Here is a 27,732-nt window from a genome sequence, read left to right as displayed (position 1 = left end):
GTCATCTGAAACACCAGTCTTAATTAATCGGCCTTTAAAACAACCTTAATATTTTGGTTTTGGATGGGATTATTTTCAATGTAAAGATCCACCTTAGACTAATATTGACTGATATAGCAATGTGCTAGTTTCCCTTGCCGTGCGCAATGTTGTTCAACGGAGACTGCTGATAGACAGGTCTAGTCACATATCCATCCATCAGCGGCGATATTGGGACCAGTGCGCCATACAGGCAGTAAAGCAGATTGGAATAAACAAACGGTCGGCGCTATACACTTGAAAGCATTAGCACCAATCTTCTAACATCATTATATGAGTAAGTTACATTATATTCTGCTTCCAGCACATTTGGAAAAAAAAAGATAACGTAGCCGACCCCCTTAAATATGTTACTACATTGTATTCATCAACATAAAAAATTGGTATAGGGGGAAAAAGTTTTTTCTTTTTTTTTTTTCTAAAAACAGCACCACGCTTCGTCTGGTACTGCAACTCAGCCACATTCAATTGAATAGGACTGGGCTGCAATACCAAACACAACCCATAGACAAGAGTGGCGCCGTTTCTGAATTTAAAAAAAACGGCCCTGTGCTACCGTCTCCCACTTGAAATAAACAAGATTTCTTTCTTTCTTCAGATGACATCTGATCTCGTTCATTGTCTGAGAATAGCTTTACAATCCTCTTTGTTATATGTGAGATTAGTGGGCTTTTACACCATTTGTCACCCAGCTATGGGAGCTTCGGAGATTAGTGTGGTTTCACTGGGAATCAAGTTCAAACTCATTACGGAGGCAAAGTATACAGTGTCGATACTGTTAGACAAGATATATGCTCTTACGTTTGTGTAATTTCAAGCAATTCACTGTGTTTGTCCTAGGCTCAGCGTGAGCTGCTTGGAAAGTCGCAAGCATCTAATTAAACTTGCATAAATGTAACTTGTTGTGGTATCATGTGGAAGCAGGCGAGACGCTGAACAGATTTCACCATGCTCTCGAGTAGGCTGCAGGGGACTGCCTTGGCATTATGATCTGCAAATTAGGGTGCAATATGTGGGTTCATTGTAAACACAAGCTGGAAAAAACAGGCAGAGATTTAGCAGAACGCTGGAATGGTTTCTATGGTTGTAAAATACAAGTTGAATGGGAATCTTGAAGAATGGATAAGGCTATGTTCACACGTAGTGTTTTCAGGTGTATTTCGGGGCGTTTACGCCTCAAACGCCTCCAAACATCTGCCTATTGATTTTAATGGCAAAAACAGCGTTCTGTTCCGACGGGGCGTTTTTTACGCGGCTGTTTTTCAAAACGGCCGCGTAAAAAAAACAGCCGCGAAAAAGATGTGCATGTCACTTCTTAAGCCGTTTTTGGAGCCGTTTTTCATTGACTCTATAGAAAAACAGCTCCAAAAACGGCCGTTAAAAACACAGCGAAAAACGCGACTTTGAATAAAAAACATCAGAAACTCAGGAGCTGTTTTCCCCTGAAAACTGCTCCATATTTTCAGATGTTTTTTTATTTTGTGTGAGCACAGACCCTGAGGGTGCGCAAAAAATGTCTACAGATCTAAGGATGGACAAAAATGTAATTTATGGCAGGCAAATTAAAAAACAAAAAAGGGATGTGTGCTCCTTGAATGCAATTTTTTAACCCAACCCAAGTGTATTGTGGCCCTAGTGCAGTGATGCCCAATTAGCAGCATGCACGAGGCCCTCGTGTGCCTGATGTGAGGCCCCTATTCGGGTTCGCCATCAGGAATTTATGGGTCCATACAGCAAAGGAGTCTGAGTCCCTGGGGCAGGGGAGACATGTTGGCAGAGGCTCTTGGGGGTGAACAACACAAGATGGCAGTTTGATCTGTGGGCTGGAAGCAGGGGGGAAACACTAACGTGACACGGCTCTGTTAGGGTATGTAGGGGGGCAGGGATGAGATGAAACCTGGCAGGGTAGAGCATGAGGGGGGACAGAAGGTAGGCAGGGGCTCTGTCAGGGGACAAGGGGGAGACACTAGAAGTGTGTGTGGGCAAGGAGTTGGAAAGTGGTAGGGGCTGGAGGACAGACAGGGGAAGACAGTAGGTGGGCCGGGGCTCATTAGGTGGTAGAGCTCTATGGGGAAGAAGGTGCAGACGGAAAACATGATCGGCAGGGGCTCTGGAGGAGCAGGGGGAGACAATAGGTGGACAGAGGCTCTGGTGCAGGTAAAGGGGCGACAATAGGTGGGCAGAGGCTCTGGTGGAGGTAAAGGGGCGACAATAGGCGGGCAGAGGCTCTGGTGGCGGTAAAGGAGAGACAATAGGTGGGCAGAGGCTCTGGTGGAGGTAAAGGGGAGACAATAGGTGGGCAGAGGCTCTGGTGGAGGTAAAGGAGCAACAATAGGTGGGCAGAGGCTCTGGTGGAGGTAAAGGGGAGACAATAGGTGGGAAGAGGCTCTGGTGGAGGTAAAGGGGAGACAATAGGTGGGCAGAGGCTCTGGTGGAGGTAAAGGAGCAACAATAGGTGGGCAGAGGCTCTGGTGGAGGTAAAGGGGAGACAATAGGTGGGAAGAGGCTCTGGTGGAGGTAAAGGGGAGACAATAGGTGGGCAGAGGCTCTGGTGGAGGTAAAAGGGAGACAATAGGTGGGCAGAGGCTCTGGTGGAGGTAAAGGGGAGACAATAGGTGGGAAGAGGCTCTGGTGGAGGTAAAAGGGAGACAATAGGTGGGCAGAGGCTCTGGTGGAGGTAAAGGAGCAACAATAGGTGGGCAGAGGCTCTGGTGGAGGTAAAGGGGAGACAATAGGTGGGAAGAGGCTCTGGTGGAGGTAAAGGGGAGACAATAGGTGGGCAGAGGCTCTGGTGGAGGTAAAGGAGCAACAATAGGTGGGCAGAGGCTCTGGTGGAGGTAAAGGGGAGACAATAGGTGGGAAGAAGCTCTGGTGGAGGTAAAGGGGAGACAATAGGTGGGCAGAGGCTCTGGTGGAGGTAAAAGGGAGACAATAGGTGGGCAGAGGCTCTGGTGGAGGTAAAGGAGCAACAATAGGTGGGCAGAGGCTCTGGTGGAGGTAAAGGAGCAACAATAGGTGGGCAGAGGCTCTGGTGGAGGTAAAGGAGCAACAATAGGTGGGCAGAGGCTCTGGTGGAGGCAAAGGGGAGACAATAGGTGGGAAGAGGCTCTGGTGGAGGTAAAGGGGAGATAATAGGTGGCAGATCTCTGTGGGGAGAGGGGTATGGAGAAATACATAGTGGCAGGAGCCAGGAGCCGGTGGGGGAAAAGTAGCATTGGCAGGAGGGGGGGGGGGGTCAAGGAGAAGAAATCACCTGGCAGGGGCTCTGTGGAGGAGAAGGGGGAAACAGGGGTGGCAGGGGCTTTGTGAGTGAGTAGGGGAGGCACAAAAAAAAATTGCACTAACGCTTCTGCTGGCTGTACGGAACACAAACAGGCAGCAGCTTCAGTACTTCGCTAACTTTCCTCCCACAGTCACTCACCGCTCTGAGAGGACGCCTCTGAGACTTTCCCCCCTGTCATGTCCAGACTGAGGAGAGCTACCACTGCCAAAAATTGCATGCTCCTCTTTTTACCGATAATACACATTTAAACAGTCATTAAACAAAAGACAAAACAACTTCTTGATGTGAGAAAGTGGGGTAGGCCACAGCTTTATTTTAAATAAAGTTTAGGAGAGCCAAAAAAATGTAAAGAGTTGGTCATCACGGATATCGGCTGCCGCTCTTGCGGTGGACATGTGCTGAAGATACCCTTCTCTCCTAAACAAGGATCCCTCTCCCGCAAAGCTGTGACAAAGAAAACAATAGTTTGATGTAAAATTATAGCAAATACAATATTGGTAATAGTATAACAGGAAAGAACTACATCAGAAGCAAAATAAGAGCATCTGCAGTATTAAAATTGAAAATGCACAAAAAACATACCCGCTTAGCAAAAAATTTAGGAAAAATTTGGAGAGGGTGGGTGGGCCGATTATTACCAGGGCACGCAGGGTGCAGAAAATGATTGTTCCTGAGATTCTATTAACTAGGCCCCACCTATAATTAAACAAAGCCTGCTGTTATGAATTCCCCTCCTCCCTAGCCCCCTCAGTCAGAAGGCATCCTCTCCTTAACCCCTCGGGTGTCTGCAGCCTGGTAGAAGTCTCCTCCAAACATGCAGTATGCACATCTCAGTGCTGTGAGGAGGAGAAGGGGTCCGCCACCACCACCCATTGAACCACAGCAATGGAGTCCTAAAATAAATTTACTTCGGAAAAACTGGCCCTATTGTCGCAGGGCCCATTACTTTCCCCATAATTAAATTATATTGGCTGCATTGAGGCGGTTTACTGTACTGTGTCAGGCACCGCCCCCTCCCTGCGTCAACATTAACACATTGTATCAGTGTTTCCTGGAATGTTACTTTAACTGAGATTTAACTTCCAACTTCTTAGAAAATATCAACTTTCCCTTCAGGATTGTAAAACATTGGATATTTGAAATCCCTGACTGGGTAACATGCAGCGGGAGTAATAATTCTGGATTCTTACAGGACATTTTTTGTGCTTGTTTTTTTTCCCCGCAGTAGCCATATGTAAATCATTACTATTGTGAAACAATTTTACAGCACGCTACGTTGTATTATAAGTAACCACAGCACATTGTAGTTTTTGTCGTTTTTACATGCAGCACCAGGAAGGTTTCTCTATAGAAACATTTGCCATCAACGCTTCGCAAAACTGTATTTTTTATATTTTTAAATAAAATTGCAGCAAGAATCATGTAGTTCATGCAGCTTTTGCTGCACTGTTGCACACCACTATTGCCCCCTGGTGGCATGTGTGTAAACTTGTTTACTGACATCTAGAAAGCTATTGGCCTCCATATGAGTGACAGCCACAGTCATAACAGTGACACCCAAAGCTGACACTGACCAGATGACAGCACCACTTGCAGGGAGACTAGTGATACTGCCATCTGCTGGCTGGACTAGTTGTGTTTCCACCAAGACTAAAAGACACGACAACCATGTAAACAGGTGATCATTCTGGCCCTAGGGACTATTTGGGATTCAGCAGGGAGGGAGGGGGGGGGGGAGGAACTGGGGAAATACGAAATTCTCGACTTGCCAGCCGGATCTAGATCCCATGGGGGACATGTCATTTATTATGACTTACGCTAATAACATTTTGCAAATGGCTTGGACTGTCGGCACCATCTAACATCACTGGCTACACAATATTAACTATTATATGACTGATTATAATGAAACATGGCATAAAATCACTTATAAATACAAATATCTACAGCCTATGGGGAGATTTATCAAAACTGGTGCATGGAGTAGTTGCCCAAAGCAACCAATCAGGTTCAAGCTCTCATTTTTCAGAGGCCTTTTTGAACATGAAAGAAGCAAACTGATTGGTTGCTATGGGCAGCTAATTTTTTCCTTTGCACCAGTTTTGTGAAATTTTAGTAAACAATAGAAATAAAAAAAAAATCTGGATTATTTTAATTCATGGCATGCTAGACAGTTATCTACTCTTAGCTGTAAGGCTTTGGTAAATCCGACCTGTATTTAATGCAGTACCCGCAGCAGAAATATTAGGCTTGACTCTGATTTCTGTTACAGATTTGCAATTTGATCTGTGGCGGATCCGCAAACGACTGCACAGAGATGCGGATTTCCCATTGAAGCCCATGGGAGGTGGATTTCTTGCGGATTTCAGCGCGTAAATACGCCTGAAATCTGGAAATGTGGGAGGGGGGTTTCTTTATAAATTGCACAACATCTATTTGATCATATTTAAAATTTATTTTCTCATGTTAGATATGCATTATGTAATTTAAATGGAATCTTTTACACCATGGAAGATCAATTAAATAATATACCTTATTTTCATTCACACATCACACATCACGCCTCCACATTCTGCGTATATTTGCAGTCAGTGAATGTTTTGGCAGCATGCGCCCATGTCACCACATAGCACTAGTGCAGAACTACCTATCTCAGCAAGATCTGCTGTCTAGTACCCAGAACTCTCCACAGAATTGCTGCGGATTTCACCCTTTGTATTGCAAAAGGTGAAATCCGCATCCAAATCTGGAATAAAATCTGCATGTAAAACATTACAACACGTGCTCCGTAAAATAGACAGCGTGATGCTTAATAAAGTTTGGAGTTGGGCAAGCTCGGCCAATATCATACATTGTACGCAGAAGCATCAACAAGCATGCAGACACGGCTGCTATAGATAATACTGGGTTTCTCACAGCACTTGTGCGAACGTGCGCGCTACCAGTGCAAATGGGGCTGAGACTATGGCATGGAAAGTCACTGGGGAAATATCCTCTGCAATCATAGCGCAGACTTTTTGCTTATTCTATCATTGAGAATTTATTTCTAATGCCTATTATGCAGTATTACTTTTTTCTTTTATTGGTTTGGAATTATAAATTTTAATTACTATCACCCTCTAGTGGCAAACAATAATAATGCAGCTATCATTTTATTAATATAAATGTATGTTACGTGTCCTTTTATAATGGCATCTGGATTGGAATAAACACTGATGATGATTTGGAAATATTTAAATTGCAGAAATTAACATCTATTGCAGAGTAATTGTAGAATCTTTTACAATTTAATGCATAATTGTAATGCAGATGTATGATCAGGGCCGATTCTAGCTTTTCTGCTGCCTGAGGTGAAAATTATAATGGCGCCCCCAGATCTTGATTGACATCGCCCTGGGTGTTCTATATCACTAGCAGCCACACACACAAAAAAAAAATCATACCACCCATTATCTCTCTGCAGGTCATCCAGTGACTACTGTACTGATTAGAGGCAGAATAAACATTTACATTAAGTGACTCACAGGTACGTCTCCATCAAGTCCAGACCTCTATGATGACTTCTCCCGGCCACGAGCCATTTCTGCAGTTTTCTGCTCAGATGTCTTCAGCTTCTCACATTTCAAATATTTCTGCACCCATAAACGAAGATAAAATTCTCATGGTGCCACACGCAACGCCCCTAAATATAATAGCACCATACACTGCACCTCTAATTCTAATAGAATCATACACTGTATCCCTGATTGTAATAGCAACATACACTTTGTTCCTGATTATAATAGCAGCATTCGCTTTCACACGCACGCACACACACACACACACACACACACACACACACACACACAGTGCCCCCTGTAGATAGTGCCCCATAGAGCCCCCTGTAGACAGTACCCAACAGAGCCCCCTGTAGACAGTGTACCACATAGAGCCCCCTGTATATAGTACCCCCTGAAGACAGTGGCCCCATAGAGCCCCCTGTAGACAGTGCCCCACATAGAGCCACCTGTAGACAGTGCCCCACATAGAGCCCCCTGTAGACAGTCTGCCACATACATAGTGCCCCCTGTAGACAGTGCCCCACTTAGAGCCCCCTGTAGACAGTGCCCACCCATAGAGCCCCCTGTAGACAGTGCCCCACAAAGCCCCCTGTAGACAGTGCCCCCCATAGTGCCCCCTGTAGACAGTGCCCCCATAGAGCCCCCTGTAGACAGTGCCCCACATAGAGCCCCCTGTAGACAGTGCACCACATACATAGTGCCCCCTGTAAAGCCTTCTGTACATACTGCCCCATAGATCCCCTGTGGATAGTGCCCTTCGTAGATAGTGCCCTACATAGATCCCTCTGTAGATATTAGCCCCTGTAGATAGTGCCCCACATACAGCCACCTGTAGATAGTGCCCACATATGGCCCGCCTGTAGATAGTGCCCCACATATGGCCACCCCTGTAGATAGTGCTCCACATATAGGCCCCACCCCCTGTAGATAGTGCTCCACATATAGCCCCCACATACAGCCCCCTGTAGATAATGCGCCAGAAATAGCCGCCCCTGTAGGTAGTGCTTCACATATAGCCGCTCACGTTTTTAACAGAAAAAAAAATACTTTACATACTCACATAAACCCATTCCAGTGCCGTCCTCTTGGAATGCAGGCCTGCTCTCTTCTGAGCAGGTCTGCTGGGACTGAATGACGCAAGCGGCACGATGCGGCCCTGTGTATGATGATCCCTCTGGAAAACCTGCACTGCCCTGAGCTCAACAGTTGTAGTTTTTTTTTCCTTTAGGACACTGGTCTTCAATTCTATAAATTCTATCAAATAAACAATAACAACAGTAACGACGAAGTTAATTATACGCCAATCATCAATGCATCTAATGTATCGTTAACAAAAAAGACAACGTATAAAATAAATAGCCACCGTTTCGTTGCAGTGGCCACTTTGGCAAAGTGACTACAGAAAGTGCAGCCATATTGGTTGTCACCATTGAATTAGCTTCTCAGAACCTGACGATCTACTATCATTTTGTTAGTATTTTCTATCAATAACAAAATTATAAAACAATAAAGTTTCACCATTAGCTGCTGAGAAGCTAATCCACATGTGACAACCAGTATAGCTGCACTTCCTGTTGTCACTTTAGAAAAAATAGGCGCTGGAACGAAACAGAAAAATAGCAAAATCTAATATAACCACATTTTGGCAACTGTACCAACTCCTACCTTAATAAAACATAAGGCCCTTTATACCTAGATACTAGTATATTTGATGTTTACAATTTGTGCTTTCTCCCAGAAACAGCGCCACACTTGTCAATGGGTTGTGTCTGGTATTGCAGCTCTGTTCCGTGTAGTGAAGGTAGCTGAGCTGCAATACCACACACACTCTGTGAACAAATTTGGTGTTAGTTATAAAAGAAAACAGCCATGTTTCTCTAGTCCTAGACAACCCCTTTAACAGCATACTGACATATTTTGGAGTTTGAACGATGTATGCAAAATGGCTGAAATTATGATAATTTTACAATTTCAGTTTATTTTTTTCTATGACCTGCTACAAACTCAGGCAGTGCACCACTGGAAAGAACCTATTGAGCTTCCTAGTGTATGAATATAATGCCAAACTATAGTAAATACTGACACATGGCCTAGGTTTCGAAACCCCGTTCCTCCTCACTGCTAAAACACAGTGAGGAGGACTTTAAATGGAGCAGCGGTCGAACATGCTGTACTCTGCCATTTCCGTCACTCCCATAGACCTTGGATGGAGCGGCAGCGCGCATGCTCGTCCACCGCCTCATTTAATGTCCTCCTCACTGCAGCCGAGCAGGGAGGAGAAACATGGTTCGGGACACCCGTTCTCATGATCGGTGGGAATCCCAGCAGTGGGACCGTGTCCCAGCAATCAGGAAATGATCACCTATCCTGTGGAAAGATGATCATTTATGATTCTGGGAAAACCCCTTTAAACGTAGACTGTGACGGACGCCTTAACAGTGGCATCCATGACTATAAAGTTTAAGGGTATATGTTAAATGTATACGTCATGAACTCTCATGACCCTGTTCATGATGTAACCTATGGTTGACGGATGCCACCGTAAGGGGTATTTTGCCGAGTTTTTTGACGCGGAAACCGCGTCGCAAAACTCGGCAGAAACGGCCCGAGAACGCCTCCCATTGATTTCAATGGGAGGCGTCGGCGTCTTTTTCCCGCGAGCAGTAAAACTGCCTCGCGGGAAAAAGAAGCGACATGCCCTATCTTCGGGCGCTTCCGCCTCCGACCTCCCATTGACTTCAATGGGAGGCAGGAGAAAGTGTATTTCTCGCTGTTTTATGCCCGCGGCACTCAATGGCCGCGGGCGAAAAACGGCGCGATAATTGCCGCGAAAATCGGCGTGCAGGGAGAGGAATATCTGCCTCAAAGTTCCAAACGGAATTTTGAGGCAGATATTCCTCCCCCAAAATACTCCGTGTGAACATAGCCTTAGGCAACCATTTAACGCACTTCTCACTTGTAGACTATAATGTGATCTGTTTAACCTATATGTCATGAAAGGGGCTATTGTATCGCCCATGATTTATGCGTTAAACGTATACCAATGACGTATGCCACAGTGGCATACATCACCCATAGACTCCCATTTAAAAAAAACAAAAAACATATAGCGCGTAGTATAATTTTATTTTTTTTGCTGAATCCCCCATGATGGAAAAGCATAATCTACTACATTATTTTATCCTAAAAATAAGGTATACTGATGTATACCAACCCGACGGAGGCTAAAAGGCCACTCTTTTGGCACGCAGTAGTCTAATGGAGCCCTACGGAAGTGTTTAGCGTCTACGTCGGGAACGTTCCCTACTTACACGCTAATGTAGTGCGCACAGAACTTTACATGTGTAAAAGACACCAAACTAAAGTTCATTTCTTTGCTTTAACTGATAAGCGTATAAAAGTATGTTAAAGCAAAGAAAAATACCTATTTATATCATTTCTATTTAATAGCTGCTATTTTCCATATAGTTATGTACCAAATAATTCAAAATGAGGTTCCCTTGCTTCCATTGGACTGCTTGAGGAAAGTTTACCTCAGACTTTGACTGTTAAAGGAACATTCTATGTAAAACTAGTGAAGTACCTGAAAAGGCGGAGCATGACACAGGGATTCTTTCTTTGGTTTTCTTTGAATCTCTGTGTCATGCTCCACCCCCTCAATTCCTATACTACGTATAACACAGTGTTTCAGTTTTGCCTGTAGTGAACACAGTCTCATGTATAAAAATCAACGCAGGTAAACATTGGTGTCATTTCCATACCAGATTCCAGCTTTTATTTTCTAACCTTTACAGAAAATATTAAAGCTGACGCGTGATTGGTTGCTATGGATACCTGTTCCAGTCTATGTGGAAGATTGATGAAAGTGTCTAACAGAGAAATTGTATTTGTTGCCCATAGCAACCAATCACAGCGCAGCTTTCATTTGCATCAGCACTATAAGAAATGAAAGCTGCAATGTGATTGGTTGCTTTGGGCAATAAGACAGTTTTTCATGAATCTCTCTTTGTCTGCACTGGTTTTCAGATGTCAGACAGTCATTTCTCTGTGAGGAGAAGTCTGATGAGAATGTGGGCAGATTTCTTTCATAGCAAACAATGACAGAACATAAAATGGAAGATAATCATGATATACAGTATAAGTAATGAGGTATTGAGTAGTGTCTGTGAGATTAAATATGTCTGCCAGCTGTTAGTCACCTCATCTCTCACATATACTTTATCACTTTTTTGTTGTGGTGTTTGGTACATTTTGAAACATATCATCTGCGTCGTGGCTCCGTTCCGACGTTCCGTCTGAGCCTTCCGTCGGAACCCTGACTTGACACAAAGGTCTCATGCACACTTCAGTCGGCCGTTGTACGGCCATTAATGACGGTCCCGTTACCCACTTCCTCTGCTACTGTATTATGTTGCGGATTTTCCGCAAAAAAATACGTTGTGGAAAATCTGCAGTATTTATGCCACATGTGGACTAGCCCTTAGGCTTCAATCAGACTTGCAGGCCATCAGGCGATAGCTGGGAGGCATTTATGTGGTTAGTTAACATTAGGCAGGGGACGGCTTAGGCTTTGTTTTGGTAATGGTGGCCAATGGTTGAAGGGGGTTTTCAGGATGACACAGTGGTGAACATAATGGGCGATTTTACCGCCCCGCCCCTCGGGGCTTAAAACCTGGAGATTTGTCTGCATCACCCTCTTTTGGCCGTTACTTGTCCCTCCCTCCCTATTTCTGGTGTATTTTCTTGTTAGAAAAAAAAGAACAGAGGTTGCAATAGTTCTTATTGCATGATTCGAGTTATAATTTTGTGTTATGACTAAAATATATGTCAGAGCTCGCGGTATTGAAAAAGGTCTGACCTATATGCCCTTCCTTCGGCTGGCTGGCATTCGGGTAAAAAATTTACAAAATTCTCTATTTACGGTTATGGAAGTTGTGAAAATAAATAAAAGCTTTGGCTGACCCTCGAGTCAACCCACGTTGTAAAAATCTAATACATGCCTTGCCTGAGTTATTTATTTATTAATAGTTAGTTTGCACCCTAGCCCAGGTTTACAAGGGAATGGTTTCTTATGCACACAGTCTATTGTAGTGAGATTTTCCAATTTTAACTATCGAATTACCACTGCAGTCCAGAGGAGTACATTCAGTTGCATGCAACTCAGTTCACTCCTGTGGACTGCAGCTATCACTCAATAGTTAAAATTGGAAAATCTCACTGCAAAAAGTCCATGTGGAGTCTCTGAGCAGGCCGGCGTGATGACGTCATCGCATCACGCTGTCCTACTCTGTCTGAGACGGTGGAGCGCTCCGTCCATCGCAGGGACGGGTCTTGGTAAGTACAATTTTTTTTGTGGGGGGGGGGGGGCGGGCTGTGTGACGCTATATACAAAGAGTTATGTGGCACTATCTACTTGGAGGAGGGGGCTGTGTGGCGCTATCTACTAGGGGGGTTGTGTGGCAATATATACAAAGGGAGAGGGCTGTGTGACGCTATCTGCTGAGTGGGCTATGTGACGCTATCTACTGAGGGGGCTGTGTGGCGCTATCTACTGAGGGGGCTGTGTGTCGCTATCTACTCAGGGGGCTATGTGACGCTATGTACTCAGGGGGCTGTGTGGTAATATCTACAGGGTGCAGTGTGTGGTATTATCTACAGGGAGCAGTGTGTGTGGTAATATCTACAGGGAGCTGTGTGTGGTAATATCTACAGGGTGCAGTGTGTGGTATTATCTACAGGGAGCAGTGTGGTGATATCTACAGGGTGCAGTGTGTGTGGTGATATCTACAGGGAGCAGTGTGTCGTGATATCTACAGGGAGCAGTGTGTGGTGATATCTACAGGGAGCAGTGTGTGTGGTAATATCTACAGGGAGCTGTGTGTGGTAATATCTACAGGGTGCAGTGTGTGGTAATATCTACAGGGTGCAGTGTGTGGTATTATCTACAGGGTGCAGTGTGGTAATATCTACAGGGTGCAGTGTGTGGTATTATCTACAGGGTGCAGTGTGTGGTAATATCTACAGGGTTCAGTGTGTGGTATTATCTACAGGGAGCAGTGTGTGGTGATATCTACAGGGAGCAGTGTGTGGTAATAGCTACAGGGAGCAGTGTGTGGTAATATCTACAGGGAGCAGTGTGTGGTAATAGCTACAGGGAGCAGTGTGTGGTAATATCTACAGGGTGCAGTGTGTGGTAATATCTACAGGGTGCAGTGTGTGGTAATATCTACAGGGAGCTGTGTGTGGTAATATCTACAGGGTGCAGTGTGTGGTAATATCTACAGGGTGCAGTGTGTGTGGTGATATCTACAGGGAGCAGTGTGTGGTGATATCTACAGGGTGCAGTGTGTGTGGTGATATCTACAGGGAGCAGTGTGTCGTGATATCTACAGGGTGCAGTGTGTGGTAATATCTACAGGGTGCTGTGTGTGGTAATATCTACAGGGTGCAGTGTGTGGTGATATCTACAGGGAGCAGTGTGTGGTGATATCTACAGGGAGCAGTGTGTGGTGATATCTACAGGGTGCAGTGTGTGGTAATATCTACAGGGAGCTGTGTGTGGTAATATCTACAGGGTGCAGTGTGTGGTAATATCTACAGGGAGCTGTGTGTGGTAATATCTACAGGGTGCAGTGTGTGGTAATATCTACAGGGTGCAGTGTGTGTGGTGATATCTACAGGGAGCAGTGTGTGGTGATATCTACAGGGTGCAGTGTGTGTGGTGATATCTACAGGGAGCAGTGTGTCGTGATATCTACAGGGTGCAGTGTGTGGTAATATCTACAGGGTGCTGTGTGTGGTAATATCTACAGGGTGCAGTGTGTGGTGATATCTACAGGGAGCAGTGTGTGGTGATATCTACAGGGTGCAGTGTGTGGTAATATCTACAGGGTGCAGTGTGTGGTAATATCTACAGAGAGCTGTGTGTGGTAATATCTACAGGGTGCAGTGTGTGGTAATATCTACAGGGAGCTGTGTGTGGTAATATCTACAGGGAGCAGCATGTGGTATTATTTACAGGGAGCAGTGTGTGTGGTAATATCTACAGGGTGCAGTGTGTGGTAATATCTACAGGGTGCAGTGTGTGGTATTATCTACAGGGAGCAGTGTGTGGTGATATCTACAGGGAGCAGTGTGTGGTGATATCTACAGGGTGCAGTGTGTGGTATTATCTACAGGGAGCAGTGTGTGTGGTGATATCTACAGGGAGCAGTGTGTGGTAATATCTACAGGGAGCAGTGTGTGGTAATATCTACAGGGAGCAGTGTGTGGTAATATCTACAGGGAGCTGTGTGTGGCACTATTATTATTGGGGGGCCTAAAGGGGATACTATTATAGTGTGTCGCACCGAGGGACCATAATTTCCATCTGGGGTACTATAAATGGTGAGGCACCTATATCTAGAACTGGCCGCAGAATCCAGGCGGAGACCAGTGGAGAGAGGGTCACATGTACTTTCTCTATTCTGTTGTATGGTTGCCATGGAAACAACCGAGCAGCTTTTACTCGGCTGTTTCCGTAACTCCCATTGAACAGAATGGAGAGAGCTGCGCGCATGAATCACCCTCTCTCCACTGGTCTCCGCCTGGATTCTGCGTCCAGTTCTAGATATAGGTGCGGGTACCAGAGCTGGGACCCGCATCTATCAGACATTTTTGGCATTTCCTGTGGATATGCCATAAATGTCTAAGATGGGAAAACCCCTTTCAGTTATATGGTCTGCAGAGCACTTGTGTAGGACCCGTGTCTACCACTCTATGGTCACTAGGTGGTGGTAATATTGAACTTTGGTTTACTACACACATTTTACTACGCAATTAACAGTGATCGCATTATTTCTATATATCTGATGTGTGGGCCCCAAGAATTATTTCCTTTGGTAGGCCCAAGGTACTCCAGTCTGACACTGATGGTGGCTTTTACCTACATACCCCATTTATGGTAGTAGGCTGGCATTCCGGTGAATTACTTAAGAATGGTTATACCAATCCTGATAAAAGTTAAATTTGAATTTAATAAAGCCGTGGCCGACACCCGAGTCAACTCACGTCAAAAGTACACAAAGCATTCAGTGTTTAATTTTTTCAATAAAGTTTTTATTCCCTAGCCTATAGAGGGGTTTGATAAGCCATGAATATATTCTCATCCTTCAATACGTTGCACTTCTGTTGGTGAACAACGCCAGTAAAGTGGCTTCAAAATGTCATAAAAATACCATCATTGCTTTATTTAATATTACCTATATTTTTATTTAAAACGGCTTTTAAAAAAAAAAATACTTCCCAACTCCACCTTCTATCGAAATGAATGAAACACCTAAGGCAGTGGTCGATAACCTGTGGCCCTCTAGCCTTTCGATACCACAAATCCCAAAATGGCTGAAAATAGTTGTGAGCTCCTGTCCCCTATTAGGCTGGATTCACACGAGCAGATTAGGTCCGTAATGGACGGAACGTATTTCGGCCGCAAGTCCCGGAGCGAACCCACTGCAGGGAGCCAGGCACTTAGCATCATAGTTATGTACGATGCTAGGAGTCCCTGCCTCGCTGCGGGACAACTGTCCCGTACTGTAATCATGTTTTCAGTACGGGACAGTAGTTCCACGGAGAGGCAGGGACTCCTAGCATCGTACATAACTATGATGCTAGGAGCCCAGCTCCCTGCAGTGTGTTCGGTCCGGGACTTGCGTCCAAAATACGTTCCGTCCATTACGGAGGTAATGTGCTCGCGTGAATCCAACCTTAGAGTCAAGGTCCATTTACACACCACTACTTTTTAAACCCCCCCCCCCCCCCCCCGCTGATCGACTGGTGGTTTGAATGATCGTTGGTGAGTATCTGATGGACATCTCCCTAATGACTGCTCAGAAGAGTTTCCTCCTGGCCCGACATCATTGTTCCTTCACTAGAGCCCACACAAGAGCCGTTTACAAGGCAGCAATAGCTATTGTAAATGTTACTATGAGCGGGATTAAATTTACAGATCATGTTGCTGATATTAATCATTTTGTATGGCGGCACGATCGATCAAGATCAGTGAAAAATGATAGTCTAATTGTTGATCTTTTCCACGATGCACAGTGGGCAATTTTTCTTATTGAACTCGTGACGATAATTGTGATTATAATTGAGATGATAATTGGCGTGTAAACGCCTCGAAATTTAAATTTTTCAAGTCCGTCAAATGTAATCATTTTTAATCCTCTCAGCAAGGAGCCATAAGGGAGGGGGATACATGGCTCCCAAGGACAGGGGGTTTGGACAGTAGCTGGAGATCAGGTACATGTAGTAAGGGATAGGGAGAACACCCTACTTTTGGTGGAGACGATTGTGAAATGCTCAGACTTAGTGGTAATGTTGCTTGTCAACGGGGGACGTAGACTGTGATTTAGGCCCCATTTGGATGGACACGAGTGGTCATGGAGGGGACCAGCGTCACTAGGCTGCATTCAGCAATAGGTATGCAGCCAGGTGAGACTGCTGGCTGGCACAGAGCATGCCCCCAATCTGCGGCGAGGTATTGCAATCAATCGGACTCCACAATTGTACATTGTCTATCGTTTGTGGATGACACCATTGTTTTTTCTCATAAAAGATTGCGTTGTGTGTTTATTGGTGGTAAGGACACAAGGTGAGGGCACCTTTTGTATCCCACGTACTCTCATGCTATCTCAATTGCACCACCTTATTTTAATGGTTATGTGCATTCAGGGTTTCCAGCCCACCTGTAGATTCGTTTGCTCCCGAGACTAAAGTTGCAACTCTACCTATTGTCACTATATCGTCTGTATATCTTGTACTATATCATAGGGTAATAACCAACCCATCTGATGGTGCCCTATGGCACTGCTATCTATAGCTTTACAGTAGACAACAGACCTATTGCTTTAGTGTGGTTCTGCAAGTGTTAATAAGAAAGTCGTCTTAGTAGGAATTCTCCCTCGGGCCGGATAAATGCCTCTGTTTCCATGGAGGCAGTCTCCTCCTGCTCCAAATCAATAATTTTGCTTTGCCCTGGATCTTGGATGCTAAAAATAATCCTTCTCTCCGTCTTAATGTTTTTGCACAAAAATATGTATGTGCTCGCCAAACATCAGAAGATGGCAGAATACAAGCGTGTTTTCTGTGAACTGCAATAATTAAGTGCAAATGGATGAAAATGCAATAAGGAAATCCAGAAGCTGAGGCTGTGAGCTGGCAAAATAATGGTAAATTAATGTAATGTTTTATTGAACTGGCACGTACTACACTTCTGTACAGAACGGCTATACTTTGGAACAAATATACAAGTACACAGAACATTACTTGCTCCATTAAAGATGTGCTTTACTATTCTCCCATCATAGGGAAACAAGACCTTAAGGGCAAACTCCGGGGAAAAACTGGATTATCCCTTTAAAGAAATTCATTAAAGCGGACCTCCAGTTATAAAAAAAAAACAATTATTGTGGTGGCGTTTGCAATATAATTGTTTCTCTTAAAGGGGTTTTCCAGCTTCTGACAACTGATGACCTATCTACCGATAGGTCATCCGTACATGATCTGTGGGGGTCCGACACCCAGGCCCCGCACAGATCAGCTGGTCCGGTGCCTCTGTGCACCGGACGTACAAGCCGGAAGCAGTTAGCTCCAGCCACGGAATAATTCAAGTGAATAGGAGCGGACCTGCAGTTCTGCAGAACGACCGCTATTCTATGTACGGAGCCAACTGCTTCCGGGCTCCGTCCATAGCACTATCTGCCACAACATCTGGTGCCCGCAGGCCACCGGAGCGGCTTATCGGTGCGGGGTCCGGGTGTCGGACCCGCACCGATGACATACTGATGACCTATCCGGTGGATAGGTCATCAGTTGTCAGAAGGTGGACAACCCTTTTAATCATTGTGTCAGGGTATATTGATGTTAAAGGGGTAATCCTACCTTTAAAAAAATATATCTTAAAGGAGTTATCCAGGTACACACAACTGATGACCTATTCACAGGATAGCTCATCAGTATACGATCGGTGGGGGTCTGACATCCGGGGCCCGGAGGCAGCCGAAACAGCTGATCGGTGCGGGGTCCGGTTCAAGGTTTCCAACCTGATAAGTTGTTTTTTTCAGGATAATTTATCCAAAATGACGGACAGCAAAATTTTTTTACAATTTGGAAAACCACGACGAATCATAAAGATTATTAGTGATATGAACACACAATTCAGCTTGTACTGTAAACCATTGATAATTACAATCCCAATAACTGGCACACACTCATTAAATTAAAAAAAAATCACGGACGCCTACATTTTTTCCCACGGACACTGTGGATAGGTCATCAATTGTCCGTGCCTGGACAACCCCTTTAAGTAATATCTAACACCAATATAAGCAACATAGTAACTTAATGTCTGTTCTGTAAATTCACAGTTTCAGTGCTCTGGAAGAAGGTCACGTGACCACGTTGCTGCTGTCTAATTTCCTGATCAGTAACGTTTCGTATTCTTATCACGTGTTCCCTCTCAGTTTCACACTGCACGAAGTACGAAACGTCACAGATCATGTGACAAATCCTCCTGTGTGAGCAATCCCCCTGAACGAAACATCACATGTATCTATTCCTCTGCTGTATTCAACTCCCCCTGAACGAAACATAACATGGGAAGTAACCAGGAGCCTACATTCATCCAAAGAAGGATCATGGGAAGTGTAGTTCTCAGCACAGAGAGCAGCTCCCTGTTTGAAGATATAAACCACGGTGCCACGAGGAAGCGGGACGAATGACCATTTAATAAAAAACACAGAAAACTACACAGGAGGCACATATGAGTATGAATACACGCTATACATGTTTGATTTGTGTGAAGTTGGAAACCCCCTTTAAACTGCAAACGGACTGGCCCCTGTACTGAAGATGGTAGCCTAGGAGGCAGTGCAGGGCGCTCTGTCTCCCATTGTCTAGTAAGGTGCAGTATAGACCGCGGCCAGTCCATGCTACAGTTTATCAAAATACCCTAACACAATGATTTAACAAAACAATTATATTACAAACTCCTGCACTATGATCATTTTTCTTTTATAAGTGGAGGTACAGCCACTTTAATGTGTCCATCAGACTCCCTAATGAATACTCTGCAGGCACAGGGCTTCATAGGAAGCACCTAATTTAGTTTGGGTGGCTGCCAAGCAACAAGCAGAAGGGATTACATAATCCAGCCTGGTCACCCTCAATCTGGCATAACTGGCATTAATGCATAGGACCACCAGCAGGTGAGCCTTGCTATGGGCTGGAGAATATAACCAGCAGTACCCAACTCTAAAGTGGGAAGTATAAGGCAAGTGAAGGGTGGGGAACGACAGGACAGACAATTCCTCCTTAGGGATTTAAAGTGGAAGGCACTGTATTAGCGTACAACTCTCACCATACATAATAGAAGTTCAGCTGTTAGGGGTGTGTCTGACAACAAGCTTCTCGACTGTTTCCAATAGCTACCACCAGAACAGTCAATGCAGCCCTGGACTATTATATTATTCAGGATCAGAACAAAATAAGTAATGGAATATATTTGCAAAGCTACCAAACTATGTAGATTACATCTATATATAAACTACATTACAATCATGTTGAAAAGTGAATTTATACTTTAACATAATAATATGAACCATCACATCCCCTTCTTCCCATCTATTATTCTTCATGGTCAATTCAATGTTCTCACTTTCTATTTGTACATTAGTATTTTCTTCCTAGATATTTTCTTTTCAAACAAGTTATATCATTTTTTGTGTCTATGCAGAACATTTGATAATCCTGCTTTTAAAGGAACGTTACTGTATATCTTATGAATTTACAAAATATGTAACTATATGAATGTCCCTAGACAAATGTACAATCTAAAAGCAGGGGGCACAACAGGCGGCCCGCAAAGCCATTCTGTGCAGCCCCCAGCGGCATTGTGGTTGGCACTGTTATTGAGGGCTCTGTGTAGCTTGTACTACTGGGGGCACTGTGTGGCTGGCATGGTTATGAGGAGCATAAACTGTTACTGTGATACGCCTATCACACGCCTGAAGGGACAAAGCATGACTGGTATTCTCTCTTTGGTGCCCTCTGAATCTCTCTGCATAATGCAGTGTGTTCGTTTTACCCAAAGTGATCCTTTAGAGGGGATTTCCAATCTGAGATATTTATGGCGCATTTCCCTTTTCAACACTTTAGAGAGAATGATATAATGTGTAGATGTGGCCACGCATTGATCTTGTTCACTACTTTGTAGTTTATGGGAGTTGCGAAATGCCCCTAAAATTGGAACCTCACCTTCCAGACAATTATGGCATATACAGTCGATATGCCATAAATGTTCCAGATGACAATAACTTTTTCAATTTTATTGCGGACCTTGCAAACAGTATAATCTGACGATGTGGCCCTCGAAACAGAAAAGGTTGTTGACCCCTGGTCTAAAAGGAACATAAACAAGACAAAAGAGGATGTGTAATTCTGTAACTATACGATTGATTCGATATGGAGGACATTGTCTATGTTGTAGGGGTGGGCAATAGACCTTGTGTACAAACAGTTTTCGGGTTCCTTGCCCTTCGACCCATAAGTAGCAGTAGTCAATTTCCATTTTGAATAATTACAGTCATATCTTTCCTTTCTCCTTTTTTTTATCATTTAATATATGCAAAACATGACTTTTGCATAATAAAGGAAGGCTAGATTGGGGAAAATTGCAAAGAAAATTCTGTTATCGCAATGCCATTCCAAGCTGCGTCGGTCCTGAGACATCAATGTCACTTAGACATATTTTGGCAGCAAGGACTTTCAGAACTCTTTATAAAGCTGAGCTATGTCACCACTGTCCGGTTAGATTGGAACAGAAAAAAGCAGTCACTGAAAACAAAACAGCAAAAATGTACCATTTTTAAGGGATGCAAAATCGATATTGATATTGTTACTCCTGTAATTATTTTTCAGGTTTTTTTCTGTTGTACAACATTATTTCAAAGGCTTCTTCATTTCCACATAAGTGGGCAGGTTTACTAAGCTCGTTTACAATATGATTATAAATTATAAATTATTTCAAATATTCAAAGTGAAGTAGGATTTGCAAGACCTTATAAAAGCACGAGTCTGGGTGCCATGTGCTTTTACACAGGTCAAAAAACTCTAAGGTGACTTCTAATATTCTTAATAATTTATAGGACTATATTGTTCCTTGTTATATACACCTTGGCTAATGAAGAACTTGTCTTTGAAGAGGAATTTGGAGCTTATGTCAATAACTGATTGAATAGCATGAACTGCTTCCTCTCCGAAACCAGGTCTGTAGCTGTGCCAGTCAAAGTATGCTCTCCTATGGCACTGGTTTGCCCCATACAGTTCCAGTGTGCGTGTGCTAACCACATTGGGGCAGATTTATTATTGTCTTTGCGCCTGGCTTATGAGGTTTCATGCGCCTATTTTCTTGCCGCATTTATTGTTGACCAAATTTGTTAATGCATGCGCTAGAAAGAACCTTAATTTGCAACGTGCTCGCCCTATGGGTTCGCCTACTTAGAATATGGCCGTGGATTTGTCAAGTCATGAAATGCGCCATAATTAACACTTGCGTGCTACAGTTTTGTGGCAGAGAGTACCGGTCTAACGTATACCACCCAGTAGGTGGTGTAAAGAAGGGTAGTCTAACATGCACCAATGTTATGTCCAGCAGGTTGTGGACCCACTGTGCTATTCCACCGGTTTGACTTAGGGCCACCTCTAAGGGCATTATCTAAGTAGCCTTCCCGGTCTTCACCCTTTAACCTCCATACAGGGATCTGGACCTCGCTGCGGGGAGACTACCAAATCGCTATCTCTTGAGGTGGTCCCGGTGTGAGTAGTGGCTTGCCCAGCGAACCAGGATACAACGGTGTAGCACACCAAGGGTACAGGCACTAGCAGATGGTACCTTGGCAGATGGGTCAGGATCAGAAGACACAGTTCATAATAGGCAGGAGACCTCAGGATCATTACAGGTAGCTGGAAACAGAATTGCAGTAGACAACGGGATGCACACTGATAGCAGGTAACAGGATACAAACTGGTGGCAAGTGGCAAGATGCAGACGGGTAGTGGGTAGCTGGATGCAGGATGGTAGCGGATAGCTGCACACAGGCTGGAAAAGGATAGCTGGATACAGACTGATAACACATAGCAGGTGCGGACTGGAATCAGGATGCAAGCAGGAACCTTTGCAGGACACAACTAGTTTGCACTAAAGTTGCTCAGGCACCAGGTAAACTGCAAAGGTGCCTTAAATAGTCCAGAAGCAATCAGGTTTATGGAATTTTGAATTGCGCGCCCTAAGGCAAGACCAGCAGTGAGCAGAGGGAGCGTCAGGCTCAAGACGATGGCAGCCACGCAGGAGAGAAGGCTGTTGGCAAGGCAGATGAGGTACCTGCTGGCGGGGACCACCGGCAGTAGCTGCACATGCCGCCAGGATTACAGCCAAGATGCGCCAAATCTATTAAACAGCATGCACGTCATTGAAGCACCACTAGCCTTAGACTATCTAGCTTTAGACTGGACAAATTCACAACCATATTTTAAGTATGCGACCCAACGTGGTGAGCATGTTGCAAATCAAGGTCCTTTCTGGCGCAAATGCTAAAAATAAATTTGACCAACAAGATATGCGCCAAGAAAATAGGTGCACGAAATGCCAGCACCGAGGCGTAAAGACAATAATAAATCTGTTCCAATGTCTCTCAGTTCCAACCACAATTTCCCCCAAAGAGCCAGTCACAGCTTCCATAATCATCATCTCATCCTGTTATAATAACATTTCATTGGCCCTAACGCATTTCCAATTCTAACGTTATATCATAATTTAAAAATATTTCATAATAATCTAGTTAATATGTTCATTTATTTATTAAGTGATGTCACTGGTATTATTTGGCCAGGGGACCCCTAGGTGGCATCTTTATATTTTATAATATGGTACAGGATCGGACTGAGAGTGATCAGGGTCCCCAGCTAATGAGGGTCATGGGTCCCATACTAAGTACTGTACATGTTGGGTTAATAAAATACATTTGATGAAGACGTTGCACTTGCATTTTCTTTTTAAAGTGTAACAAAACCTGCATTTAAGGGTAACTAAATTGTACATTTCAGTTTTAGGCCTGACCCATGTACCACAACATTTCCCAAATCATTTTACCTAAATACTTTAATTTTGGAGATCCACTGTCCTCTGCTGGGCTGCAGCTACTCTAGACTTATATATTGTATGTGAAGTGGTTGCCAATTTCCCAGCCGCAGAAACAGATTCAGGACTTGGCCACAAGGCAGCAGCATACGGCTGTAAGAGCGTCTCAGAGACGATCACTGGTAAACATATAGTACATGTATTGCTTTATATTCTCATGAAGCCTATCGATGCTGCAAAATATTTTTGTCATTTGGCTTTGTGCATTCTGGTTCTAGATTGAAAAAAGAAATAAGAGACCCTAATAGTTGGCGGGCAAAAAACTATGCAGAAAGATTACCAAAGGCAAGGGAAGCCCGTTTTTTCCCCAACTACTTATTGACTGACTAAACTAGTTTAAATATATTAGATAACTTTATTACGTACCAAAAGGGACATACAACATAAAATTTAAAGTTACAATGCGTGCTGGCAAGTAAGATATATGCACAGACACTCCTATATATAGTTAGGATTAGGTAAAACCCAATTCAAGCGGTTTCCGCTAGGTGTTAGCGACTCAATTATGAAGTGATCCATTATGATTGCCAGCTAAAATAACATTGAGCTAAAATAATTATTGCTGGCCCCACCCGACATGTTTCCCTACAGACGTAGCGTCCTCAGGGGTTTTGGGGCTAATGGCCTAGATTGAACACCATTCACTTTAATGTTACTTTTCAATAAAATTAGGATACTGACCTCTATAGCCTACGCACAGGGATTCACCTTTGTTCAGCAGTTGCTATTTGCAAGTTATATGCTATATGGCATCTTTTTAATATATTCTCATTAAAAAAAAATCAGTTTGTTTTTACACTGTTCAGCTGGAAACTGTCAACAAGCTGCTTTTGGTGGATCCCTTTTTTTTTTGTCCTGACATGGCGTGGGTCTGATTGAATTAACTCCTCCTGCTGCAAAGGTCATAATTAAAATGAAACTAATGCTAAACTATATGGCCCAATGTATGTGGACACCGCTCCTAATTATTGGGTCTTGTTCATGGGGCCATAGAAATGAATGGGTCCGCAATTTACCTGCAAGAATGGATAAATTGCGGACGCAAAGGCACGGTCGTGTGCTTGAGGCCTTTGGCCTCTCTGTTCAAGTTCCAAGTTCCAGCCATATGTTCAGGCGCAAGGAATAGGAGCGTAGACCAGCGGAGGCGGCAGGAGCAGGTAATTTATGTTCGTGTATGTGATGTGTGTATTATGTTCGTGTATGTTCGTGTGATACGGTCTGCTGAGCCCTGTATCTAATCCTCCTACACTGTGCAGTCGCTGAGAAAATGGTGGCACACAGTGTAGGAGGTTTGAAGATTCAAACCCTTCCTTCTCCTAGGGAGGAGAGTGTGTCCACCCCAAAATTGCAGCATAAATCAATGAGGTTGCTTTACCACAGTGACCATGCTGCAATTTTGGGAACTGCTCCCTCTAGTGACCAGCACATGGGAATGTTATAAATTAGAATCTAATTTATAATATTTCCTGACTTGTGAAAAAATTAAAACAATGTGTAATCACTCAAATAAAAAAAAAAATTTAAAATTCTAGCGACACATTCCCTTTAACTTCCAAAAAGGTTAGGACAAATAGAGTAGCAATGAATGGTACTGCCCAAGCCTGTACATAGTTGAGTCATGATCACCTGGTCCTTTGCATAAATAGAAACTACATCTATTAAATATTTATATCAATCAACAGGCGGAGTAATTGTTTATACAGAGATGGGACCGATCATGACATTAGGCCCTTAATGTGTCATGATCCAAAGGAAGTAGGCAGGGATGATTTTCTTTATCTCTGCATTTCAGGGCCCACGATAAGTATGATTTGGGGGGTTGAGAGTGTGACCTGAGCCTGGAAAAAAACTGACGTTTAATTATATTCTTCCAGAGTTTTACTTTAAGATACAAACCTACAGGAGACATCAAAGGATGATGTCATTCTGAGTAGTCCTCCCCCAGGCTTGTATTTGTCCTCGCACACATAGGATCATCAGGTAACGTTTGACTGGCGTGATGTGGTGACTCCTTCCTATAAGGACTTTTCCCAATCTATTTGTTAAACTGGAAATTTATCCTGCAGAAGTTACTGAATTTAAACAACAGTTTGTAGTGCAGAATATTGTTCAGGGATAGGCTGCAAATTATATTAACACTCAAACCAATCCGCAAACCGGTTTACAGTACGCCGTGCAGTCATTTATACCAGCTGTAAGAAAAAAATATATATGCCCCGAATTGTATTCCATTATGCAGCTTTCAGAGATGCTCGAGACTTCATATACCATTTAGGTTTAAATATCATATACTCTCTGTTGATACCGGAGGCCCCGAGCTCTCAGAACAGGAACAGGGAAGCACCAGCGGCATAACAATAGGTGCCTTAGGAGGCCTAGTGCCCCCTCTTCCAAGTAATCTGTTGTTCAAGATGTTGGCGCAACACCTTTTGTTGCGCCAACAATATTCTGCTGTGTAGGAGCCTCAATCATGGAGACATAGAAGAACACTTTTCAGAAGCACATTTTTCAGATTTAACCATTTTCTTATCCCTACCCCTTTTTATCCTGATGCCATCTCCAAAACCAACCTGGGTTGTAATCTCAAGACTGTGTTTCCTGAGTGCCCATGTCTAGTGATACCAATGATGCCCCTGAATTGCTTCAAATTGTATTACTCACAGCAAACTATCTAGGGCACCTATACAGTGGTGCCACCTTGCAGATATTCCACCGTGCAGTGCCATATAGTAGTGGAGGCCAAATGGTAATATCAGTATTGTTTAACATCCACCCAGAATTGCCCATACTAATTTGCCCACCATACAGAAGTAAAAGAGATTCAGTCACATAGCATTTGCCAGAAATAATCACGTTGTAGTGTCCATAGAAATGTCCCTATAATAGAACAAATTGGAGCACCTTTATTATGCAGTTTACTCCAGGTTTTGGAGGAAACTGACCCCAAAAAGGTACATAGGATGACATGCAACAAATTTGTGCCAAAATTTGCACCAATTCTGGCCGTTCACCAAACTTGTGAAAGTGGCAAGAAAAGTGGGCATAGTTTTCAAGGAGACATAGTTGGTCACTAGGGGAAAGTGGCGCAAATGTTGGTGCTATTCTATTCCTGTTTGTAGCAGGTATAGATTTTATTTTATGATTGACAGTTTCAAAATGTACAAAATAATTTAAGAAGCTTGTGTCTTTTTATAAATTTGGCGCAAATCACTCCCACGCCTCGATTTAGACTGGTGTAAGATACATTAGATGTATGCCGACTGAACCCGCCGATTTCAGTTGGACTGGCCTATCATCTTATGTGTATGGTGGTGTCCCAACTCAGATGTCGGGAAAGAGAAGGGTTCTGCATATTGAATTACAACATGTCCGATCCTTTTGTTTGTTATTAGATATGCCGCCGCCAGAGACTTTCTCCCTAAGGAAACATGTATGCTCGATCGAGCCGAGCATGGGTATAAGGGAGTCGGCAGGAATATCTGTCGCCAGCTATCTTAAATGTATGGCCAGCCTTATTAAACCTGAGTAATTGTCTTGTCCACTACTTCACTCCACCTTGCACACTTCCGTCGGCCGTCGTACGGCCGCTTTTGACGGTTCCGTGAAACCGTCAAAACCATATGGTGATATAAGTTCAATTCCGCAGGCAGTTTATGCTTTTAGAATCAGCCTTTGATTTCATTGTGTATTGAACTGTTTTGTAATTGTTTCACTTCTGCCTTCTCTAGTCATAAATTATCCGAATGTGGCTAGCATCATTATTGTGAGTTTTATAGAACTGCAATACAAACATAAGGGGTTGGAAAAGAAAGGTCTGTTTTTTTCTAGAAACAGCGCCACTATTGTCCACGGGTTGAATCTGGTATTGCAGCTTAGTCCCACTCAAAAGTGGTGTGGAGTATAATAATGGGTGGAAGAGCAGGTATCATGTTCTTAGCTATGTTGGGAATAGAACCAGAGCCAAAATAAAGAAATCTGACTAAAAACATACCTCCCAACTTTCAAGTATTGCAAAGAGGGACAACAGATGACAAAAGATTCCCTGTAAAGCCACGTCTCTAACCCTGCCCAATCCCCACCCATACACACCCACATAGTATAATGCTCCCATAGTGCCTCCCCACAGTTTAATGCCCGCATAGAACCCCCCACACAGTATAATGACACCTTAGCTGCCCCCATAGTGCCTCCCACAAAGTATAATGCCCCATAGTGCCTCCCACACTCCCAAATAGCCTTTCCCACATAGTATAATGTCCCATTGATGCCCATATACAGTATAATGCCCCCACAGGTGCCCCCATATAGTATAATAATCTCTTAGCTGCCACCATACAGTATAATACCCCAATAGTGCCTAATAAAAAAATGAAAAAGAAATACTTACCTAACCTCGTTCCTATGACGAGTGGAGGAGATCCCTCTGCTCCTCCGCTTTGTGCTATGAGTGGCTCAGTGCAAACAACCGCGATAACTTCACTGCATCACATCTGTCTGTGCTGATCCGCTCTCAGCCTGCGTTACACATACCTCCCAACTGGATTCAGCGGGACAGTCCCAGATTCCGGGCGGTGTCCTGTTGTCCCAGGTGGCCGATAGAATGTTACCGTTCAAAC

The 27,732-nt window shown here is 43.8% G+C and overlaps 1 protein-coding gene and 1 long non-coding RNA gene across 5 annotated transcripts in view; one reads left to right on the top strand and one right to left on the bottom strand.

Annotated features, from left to right (window-relative positions):
• Positions 1-27,732, top strand: part of RTN1 (reticulon 1) — a 131,864-nt gene that overhangs the window by 78,186 nt on the left and 25,946 nt on the right. The gene's annotated exons all lie outside the window — the stretch shown is intronic.
• Positions 3,630-27,732, bottom strand: LOC142664502 (uncharacterized). Of its 3 annotated transcripts, none has more exons than XR_012851296.1 (3): positions 27,647-27,732; positions 7,943-8,136; positions 3,630-3,766 (listed from the first exon to the last, which is right to left on the bottom strand). It is a non-coding gene; the product is annotated as an uncharacterized LOC142664502 (long non-coding RNA). The 3 variants fall into 3 exon arrangements; XR_012851294.1 differs by lacking the exon at positions 27,647-27,732 and adding an exon at positions 10,644-10,725; XR_012851295.1 differs by lacking the exon at positions 27,647-27,732 and adding an exon at positions 10,359-10,465.

This window comes from Rhinoderma darwinii, chromosome 12 (assembly GCF_050947455.1).
Source record: "Rhinoderma darwinii isolate aRhiDar2 chromosome 12, aRhiDar2.hap1, whole genome shotgun sequence".
Classification (NCBI taxonomy): domain Eukaryota; kingdom Metazoa; phylum Chordata; class Amphibia; order Anura; family Rhinodermatidae; genus Rhinoderma; species Rhinoderma darwinii.
Note: the sequence above shows the minus strand (reverse complement) of the source record. Positions and strands in the feature narration are given on the sequence as shown.